Here is an 8,651-nt window from a genome sequence, read left to right as displayed (position 1 = left end):
TTAAATTGACCCTCTTATTCAGGTAGAAGTCTCAAGGCAAATGCTTAATGAAATGGATAACCATATGCAATCCATAAGGAGGATATCAAAGCTACTCACAGGACGGACAAACAATATGCAAACCCAAAGAGGTTGAGTCATGAATTCAATGAAGGCGATACAGTTTCTCTTTATGTACAACCCAAGAGGAGTTCTTTATCCTTATGAGTTGCTTCTTCTCCCACGTCTTAACATTCATAATATCTTCCCTATTAGTCTATTGAATAAGTATCATCCAAACCTTGTGTACATCTTAGACATCTTAGAGGATGATCATATCATAATGTCAATACAAGGACAAATAGAACTAGAGCGTGAAGAAATCCCAAATGTTAGAGAAAAGCCTTTGTGAAATAGGATTGTGAGAGAATATTTGGTTAAGTGGAAGTTTTTTTCTATTGAGGATGTAACTTTGGAAAAAGAGGAGGATCAAGCCAAACACTATCCCTAGTTTGCAAGATGAGGACATCTTAATGATTAAGTGGAGGAGAGTGTAAGATCCCTCCTGCCCGTATTAAAAGAAATTATCAAAAGAGGTTTTTAAGCTAAAAAATGGCAAAATTGTGTACTTTTAAAGTGACATAAAATGTGAAATAAATCGAGTGGACACATGGGAAATTGTCTGAGTTGAGTAAAAGCCTTAGAAAAATAAACTTTAAGATAGGAGAATTAATTTTGACCTAAAAATCTAAGGTTCACACATGCAGTGATTTTTTTTATAAAGAAGGACAAATAGTAATATTAGTGCACACATGTACGCAAATGCACACATGTAGCTCATTGATTCTAAAAGAATTTGTAAAAACCGACTCCATAGATGAGTTTGGCACATGGGTTTTACCCTAGGGCCAGTAGCATGGGCTAGAATGTTGATAGCACTTGGAAAAAAAATAAATTAAAATTAACCTAGATTTGGTATGCACCCGTGGATAAATAAATAAATTAGAGTATGGTTTAAGGGAAAAAGGTTGGAAAACCATGGGTTTGAACAATACAGGGGGAATTGGGCAAGTGGTGTGTGGAATGTGGTAAGTGGTAAGTGGCCTTACACACATGTGAAAATGGGTTGATGGTTTTGGAGAACTATGGTTTGCTAGAGTAGGCGAGCTCACTTGCCTTAGATAGACTTGAGATACTTGAGTTTATTTTAGTAGAGTCACCTTAGACCAATGCATGCTAATATTAGTAAATCCACCTTTTACTTGAGTATGTGTGAGTTCAACTAGCCTAGATGGAGGCTATACCAAATAGGGTCATATACATGCATGTGAAGGGGCTATCATCTATAAAAAGGGATACCATTTGCTTTAAATCTCCATGCCTGCTATTATGCTCCCCTAAGCTAGTATTTTCATCATCAATATCCTTGTTGCAGTACTCCCCTAGTACCCTTACATGTCATCGTATGAGCAAAAGTGGACAAACTAGTTGTCTATTTCACATTGAAGCTTGTGGGGGCAATGATTCCAAGGCCAAAAGGAAGCAAGTTTTTCTAGAGGCTTTGGAGGGTCCTCTATATCTAGTGTAGTGCATTAACATCATTTTTATTCACCTCTATAAGTAAGCAAATCATCTAAGTTTTCAAATAATTGAATTTGGTAAAGTACAAGTACCCTTTTTTGATGTTTTTTATCCTTGCTTTTCAATTTAATTATTTTCTTTTTATTTGATAGTAAATAAAAATTAACTTTATTATCTTAGGCATAATCGTTAAATAGGCCAATTTAAATATGTCATATAGCTTGTAACCAGCTACGTAGGAGGGCTCGACCAAACATGGAGCCCGAGCAATCACAACGAGAGTTCGGGGGTGAGGCGCCCAGGTCAAAGGATCGTGGGCAACCGGCAAGTGTGGGTAGGCATGCCACTACATAAGCCCGCCAATGTGGATTCTTATCCATTTCTCTATGGACTGGGTGGTGAACAAGAGCCCTCATCTCCTCCCTCCTTCCTTGACAGGCAATGCAACATTGGTATCAAAGATGCGAGCCGGGTTCCAATCGGCTTTCTCTCTCGAATCACGCCTTACAGCCCAAGGAAAGGCACGAGCGGTGGCTGCCAGCAACGTGGAGCATTTGATAGCCATCTCCTCAACATCATCACTAGAGATGTTAACTCGAGTGCTTGCAAGGCTTTGTGTTGAAAAAAGATGCGCACTTCGAATCCTGTGGTGACGCCAAAGGTTCACACATAGCAGGGTTGCGCTACAACACGGCACACACATAGCCGGACAAGCCAAAAAAAACCCAGGTGCATTTGGGTACATGCAACACCAACCACCAGCAAGATGATGACGCCAGGGGCTAAAAAGACTAGGCGCCTTCTGCAACCGTGTGTGAGCTTCTTTCTACACACACCCCCACTCAATTAGGAGGAGTGCGCCCCTTTTTGGAGCGGCTAGCCTGAGTGAGGCACATCTCTAAGCACATCTTCAGAGAGAAAAAGATAGAGAGCTAGTTTTCCACATGAAACGAGTGCTCTCTCTCTCCCACCTCAAGTGGCATGTGTGTGGTCAACTTCTATGCTCGTACCCCTCGTGTGCTTGTCTATGGGCATCCGGGACAATACGAGTAAGCTCGAGGTGCTTTCGACAAAGTTTGGAGTGCCATTGGCTTTGATGTTCCATCGACATCAACACATCACGCCGTTAGTTCAAGCTTCCATCGGCTGCTGTGCTGGTATGCTCCCAGACATATCGGGTAGTTGGTTCCATTTGTGCACTTCATAAAGTTTTTTGCATTTATTTTTATAATTTTTATTTATTTAAAAAATAGCTTCGAGCGAGGGTAGCATACCTATCTTAGGAAGTTTGGGGGGTATTTCTCAAGTATTATCACTTGTTTTTGGCCATACATAGGCCGAGCTTGCTCACATGTGGCGAGTTGTCCTTTCACGCTAGACAAAGGCCGTCCACCTCACGACTTGGTGCACAGGAGTTGAGTGGTATAGGGCGCACGTCCCTGACCCTGTCCTTGACATCATAGGTGACCCCATGATTTCGTCCGCCAGAGGCAATACATTGTTGGACGCGGGCATAGATGATGACCTCCTGAACGAGGAAGAGTTTGGAGATGTAGATCTCGATGCTCGATTTAAGGCTGATGTCTCGGGATGTCTCGGAGCAGGAGGTCTCACATGAGTCCATTTTGCAGCTTTTTGCCCAGGACCCAAACCTTAGAACAAAATCAAAATAAAAATTTGACCATCCTCAGGAGTTTGCACCACTGTTTAGACTCACGTCTAACCACTCCTATTGCTAATGTTACGTCTCCTATGATGAGAACCCTTCTTAAGAGGGACATAATGTCACATAGCTTGTAACCAGCTATGTAGGACTCGACTGGACAGGGAGCCCAATTGCCTTTGCGGAGAGCCATAAGCGAGAGTGTCTAAGGTTCAGGGGTGAGGTGCTTGGGTCACAAGACCACAGGTGGTCGAGAAAGTGTGGGCTAGCAGGCCACTACATAAGCCTGGTAGTGTGGATTCTTATCTACATTCCTCTATGGCTGCGTGGTGAACAAGAGCCCTCTTCTCCTCCCTCATCTTGCTGGCTTCTTGACGGGCAATACAACAAAATAAATTGACCTTACTGTTTGTTAAACAATCACCCATAGGATAAGCCTTTGACCAAACCTTTGCATATGCTTTCTTTTTATCATTTATGCTCTCTGCAATTATTTATTGTTGCAGAGTGAACCTTAGCATAAAAACATAGACTATCTTTTGATAATCTTACTAAGAAGCCTTGGAAGCATGCTTGTAAATGGGCATACCTTAATTTTTGACTTTGGATATGAATAGAATAATCTTAGGTGTTTGGAATCATTGAAGCCATAAAAGGGTAATTATTTAGGATATCAAAAAATTGGAGTTTCCAAGTGTATTAAAACTGTGCACTTAAACTAGTTTTATCCCCCTTCCACAAATAGTTCTAATCTTTTATTAAACTAAGACCATAGGTTATTTTAATTATTGAATTTAGCCTAATAATAAATTAAATCGAATGGATTTAGAAGATTCTTGTGTTCGTTTAGATCCTCTAATTGTGCACCTTAGAAAATGCACATAAGATGGCTGTTATTCCCATTCCAACTACATTTTTAAAGTCGTTTACCCTAGTTGTAAGTGCTAATTTTAGCTTAGAAGAAACTCTAAATCTAGCCTTAGACTTAGTGGAATTTTTTTTTAAATAAAAAAGAGGCTAAGCCTAGAAAGATGAGGTTTAAGCATGCCTAAAGGGTGTAAGTCAAATACACAATTATGCATGTGAACTGTGAACTCATACCCTAAATATTGCCCATAAAAATCTTTAGAAAAGTTAGTAAAATAATGGGATTATTCCACATTAGAATCCCTAAAAAATCCTTAGAAGAGCTAGTAAAATAATGGGATTATTCCACATCAGAATCCCTAACAAATTATGGTAAAGAGGCCATGTGAATATGACCCTAAAATCGATAAAGGGCCTAGTCATTTTAGAGAGAGAATGCCATACTAATGGAATTTATCTCCTTAAAAATTTGATTAAAGATAAGTTAATGAATAAGGGTAGAAAGTTGGGTGTGTGAATAATGAGCGAGGAATATAAATTATGGGTGTTCATGCCGGCTCCATAGGCCCAGTGGTGGTAGGCAGCAAGCTAGATCCAAGGGAATGGGGTCTAGGCTATGCCTATGGATCTGGTCGAAGGAAAGTGGGTGGCAGGGTGGACCCAAAAATATGGGTGCTTTCTAAATGAAACCAAAATTTGTTTGAAAAAATTAGAAACATGGGTAAACCAGGAGATTAGACTCTAGGAAATGATAGAGTCAGTCCAAAAGTGTAGAGACCATCTTCTTCATGATCGAGGAGTAAGATGGTGGTGTGTAGCTATATGTAGATACTAATCACCTCTTACTTGTGAGAATTATGAAGGGACATCACATGATAAATCATATGCATTTCCTGGTGTAAGGACTTTATGGAATAGGCTTGAAATTTGTGTTGTTTCAGGCCTTCATCTAGAGATTTTTGCAGGATTTTAAAAGGTATGATGATTCTATTCGCCTATTTTAAATAATTAAGAACATTATCAAAAACTTTTTTATATATCAAAGCTGGGCTTGATTAAAAAAGGCTTGCCTTATTAAATGCATCATCAACAAAAAAAGTTATATATATGTGTGTATATATATATATATATATATATGTATATATATATATATATATATGTATATATATATATATGTATATATATATGTATGTATATATATATGTATGTATATATATATGTATATATATATATATATATGTATATATATATATATATGTATATATATATATATATGTATATATATATATATATATATGTATATATATATATATATATATATATATATTGGGAACATAAAATATTTATATTAAAAACTTAAGAGCAACTATATACAAGAGTTGTTTGTACGACTTCCTTTTTTCATGAGTCTCATTCCACCTTTTCACTATTCAACAAGCTGCATATTTGATCCCATCTCTCATCCTCCCAAACAAAAGAAGAATGCTTCTAAGAGACATGGTAGCCCAAGTGCATACATAATGTAAGCAAAGGTTGAGTAGTACAACCTTTTGGAGTTTGTTCCTCTATACAATCTCCTTCAATCCATACCTTCACCACAGGTCTCCTACCCAAGGGATTCTCAAAGAAGACTATAAAGGTGTATACTGGTTGCTTCTCCTTCAAATACCATATCGCTCTTGGTTTTTGGCCCAAACTTGGGAGGTCTTGCCTTCAAAATCTTCCTCGTATAACCCTACTACATAACAAAATTTGTTAGGACACCCTAGTATGCACAAGTGTCGCCTCGGCCCGAGAGAAGCTCATTTAATCCCTGTTCAAAGGCCCTAAACCAACTAAACAAAAGTACAATCACTCATTTTATTAACCAGCATTTATATACACATCTATGCATCAACTCTATTACATCTATTCCATGGCTTGGTCCATTCTGAAGTATTATACTATTCCTAGAGTTCCATATCTCCCACGAACAACAGTATCTAATAAGGCAGAAGACCAAATTAGCAGCCCCATCAGTTTGAGACAATCTTCCCAGCAACCAATTCCCCTATACAGCTTGAGACCCATTTACCAATCTTGCCCCAGGCCCCTTTAATGGGGCAAGATAATCCCAAAGGCATGTCTTCTATCCTCCAATCATGATTTGCATCCAAGGCATAACCCATGAAGTTCCTTTGTAACAGTTTGTAGCCAATAGGCAAAGCCCACATACAGACCCTCCACAAGAAAAAATGGGCCTTCACAGGAATATCTACTTCCCATAGAAGCTTCCATCTCTTCATCCAAGTGCTAGAGTTCCATCTGACCTTCTAGATTTTATTGCAGTACAACACATTCACCTCACTCTTGCACATCTCCATTAATCCATGCCCAAGCTTTCAACACGCAGGTCTCATGAAGTAGATACCCAACCCTTCTCCTCTTCCACCACAACATGATTTACTAGTTGCTGCAACTCACTTTGTTGAAGCCTGAACTCTTCCTTTAGCTGTCGCAACTCCCTCCACCCAACCTGAATCCAGTGTGCCAGCAATCAGCCAACCTTCTCAATCCTCTTTTATTCAATTTCCTAGCTATCCTGTGACATCTAGATGGGCCAAAGGAGGAGTAAATTTGTGGGTCCACCATAATCCAAGACTGAAGAGAGAGTTCCTTGTGGCTCAATCATCCCATTTCACCAAACCCAATACTTCCTTCCAATTAGCACATAAGAACTTGCAGAAGGGGGCACTTGTAATTTTCAAGGGGGCATAAGATAGAAGCTTGTATTTCTAGTCCAGTCCCATTCATCTGCCTTTGTATCGCACATTGGAATCTTCAAGGGGGCATAAGATAGAAGCTTGTCTTTCCAGTCTAGTCCCATTCATCTGCCTTTGTATTGCACATTGGAACCTTCAACAACCTCGTTTACCAACCTGGTCCAAATCTCCTCTTGTTGAAGACATTTAGGTAGACTCGTAACTACCCTTACTTTAGCATGGGTGGGCAGATGCAAGATCCCAATGCCTCCTACCTTTTTAGGAAAGCTCATTTCCTCCTAACCAGGTTGAGGCTTTTCTGTCATTTCCACCATTTTTTCATAAGAAATTCTTGACTAGGGCTACAATCCTCTTCCAGTGGCATTTTCTAAAATCCAACATAGGACAAAGAAACATAACGTAAGCATGTAGCACCACATTAGATATGGCCACCAATGTGCCCCTACATCCCCATCTCTCCAAGTCAAAGTCATCTTCCTCAATCAAACTAATGATCCTAGATTTATGAATGTTACACCTAGAGCTCGATGGCTCTGCAAACTAAGTTTTAATTCTACCTAGAGTTTTTGATCGGAAGTATAAACTTTTGATATGTCCAAGTGACAACATGCATGCACACCACAAGTCTTAGATGATCATTATCAGCCTTCAGAAACAACAATGAATCATCTGCAAAGCATTGTATAACCAGTTGATCTCCACCCCTCAATTTTAACCCAGTTATTATCACCCCCTTATTAATGCATCTTCCAAAGCCACAATCAGAGAATGGGAATAAATAGCAAATAATAGATTCACAAAAATTATATTTTTTATACCACACAAGAGTCAATAGACTTGTGTAGAGTGAGGGTACTTGCACTAAGGAGTGGAAGTGCATGTGTGTAATATCTTCGGGGAAAAAAACTTGACTAAGGTATGTTAAAACACTAATGTCCCCCTAAGGTACACCCTTAGAAATGGAAGCTGCCTAATTTTTTAAAACCTTGGGTAGCCTAAGATCCTTGTAGAAAAGCAAGCTCGCTCAAAGGTCTATGTGGCAGAGGACAAAAACCAACACTCTAGAAAAAGTAAATTTGGATTGACGCGGGCAGGACACCGTGTTCTACAAACCCCTAGGCCCCCTCATGGACCTGCTTCTCTTCGCCCTATGCCTCACCACCCAATAGGATCGCCGCTTGGTGGCTGTGAAGGGCAAGAAGAGAAGGGACCTGTGGCTGGAGAGGGGAGAAGCTCTATCTATAGCAAAGAGCAAGAAAGGCTTTCGTGTGCAGAGAACGAAGAAAAGGGAGGTGTGGAGCTCGACACCTGCATGCTAGCACCGTGCATAGAAAGAAAAGAGCGGGGGTGTAGTTCGACACTTGATGGGGCCAATGCAGAGAGAGAAGGGAGGGGCCACAGATAACCCCACTTTTGCCATGGCACTTGGTGACCTGGCCAGTACAACAAGGTGCTATTCTTCTTAATTTTGGCCTTGTAAACGTAGGCGATCCTCTTTCCCAGGTGTAGAAGGGAGGTACTCAGGTACTGGTTGGACTTTCTTGTAGCCAAGGATACTCCCCCGAACATATAGCCTAATGCGTTCTCCTTTGCGCACTGATATGGTGCTAAAGTGTGAGAGGAGAAGTCCTCTCTCTCTCTCTCTCTCTCTCTCTCTCTCTCTCTCTCTCTCTCTCTCTCATTTCACTACAGCAGCATCAAACAATGCCTTTGCTCCAGCAACACACATATGTGATCTCAGCTTCTCGTTGTCCACTCTTTGCATTGCAGGCAGCCAAGTCGTCCATCTCACGTTTCGA

The sequence above is a fragment of the Cibotium barometz genome, chromosome 6, assembly GCF_041138505.1.
Source record: "Cibotium barometz isolate CiBa-2024 chromosome 6, ASM4113850v1, whole genome shotgun sequence".
In the NCBI taxonomy this organism is placed as follows: domain Eukaryota; kingdom Viridiplantae; phylum Streptophyta; class Polypodiopsida; order Cyatheales; family Cibotiaceae; genus Cibotium; species Cibotium barometz.
Note: the sequence above shows the minus strand (reverse complement) of the source record.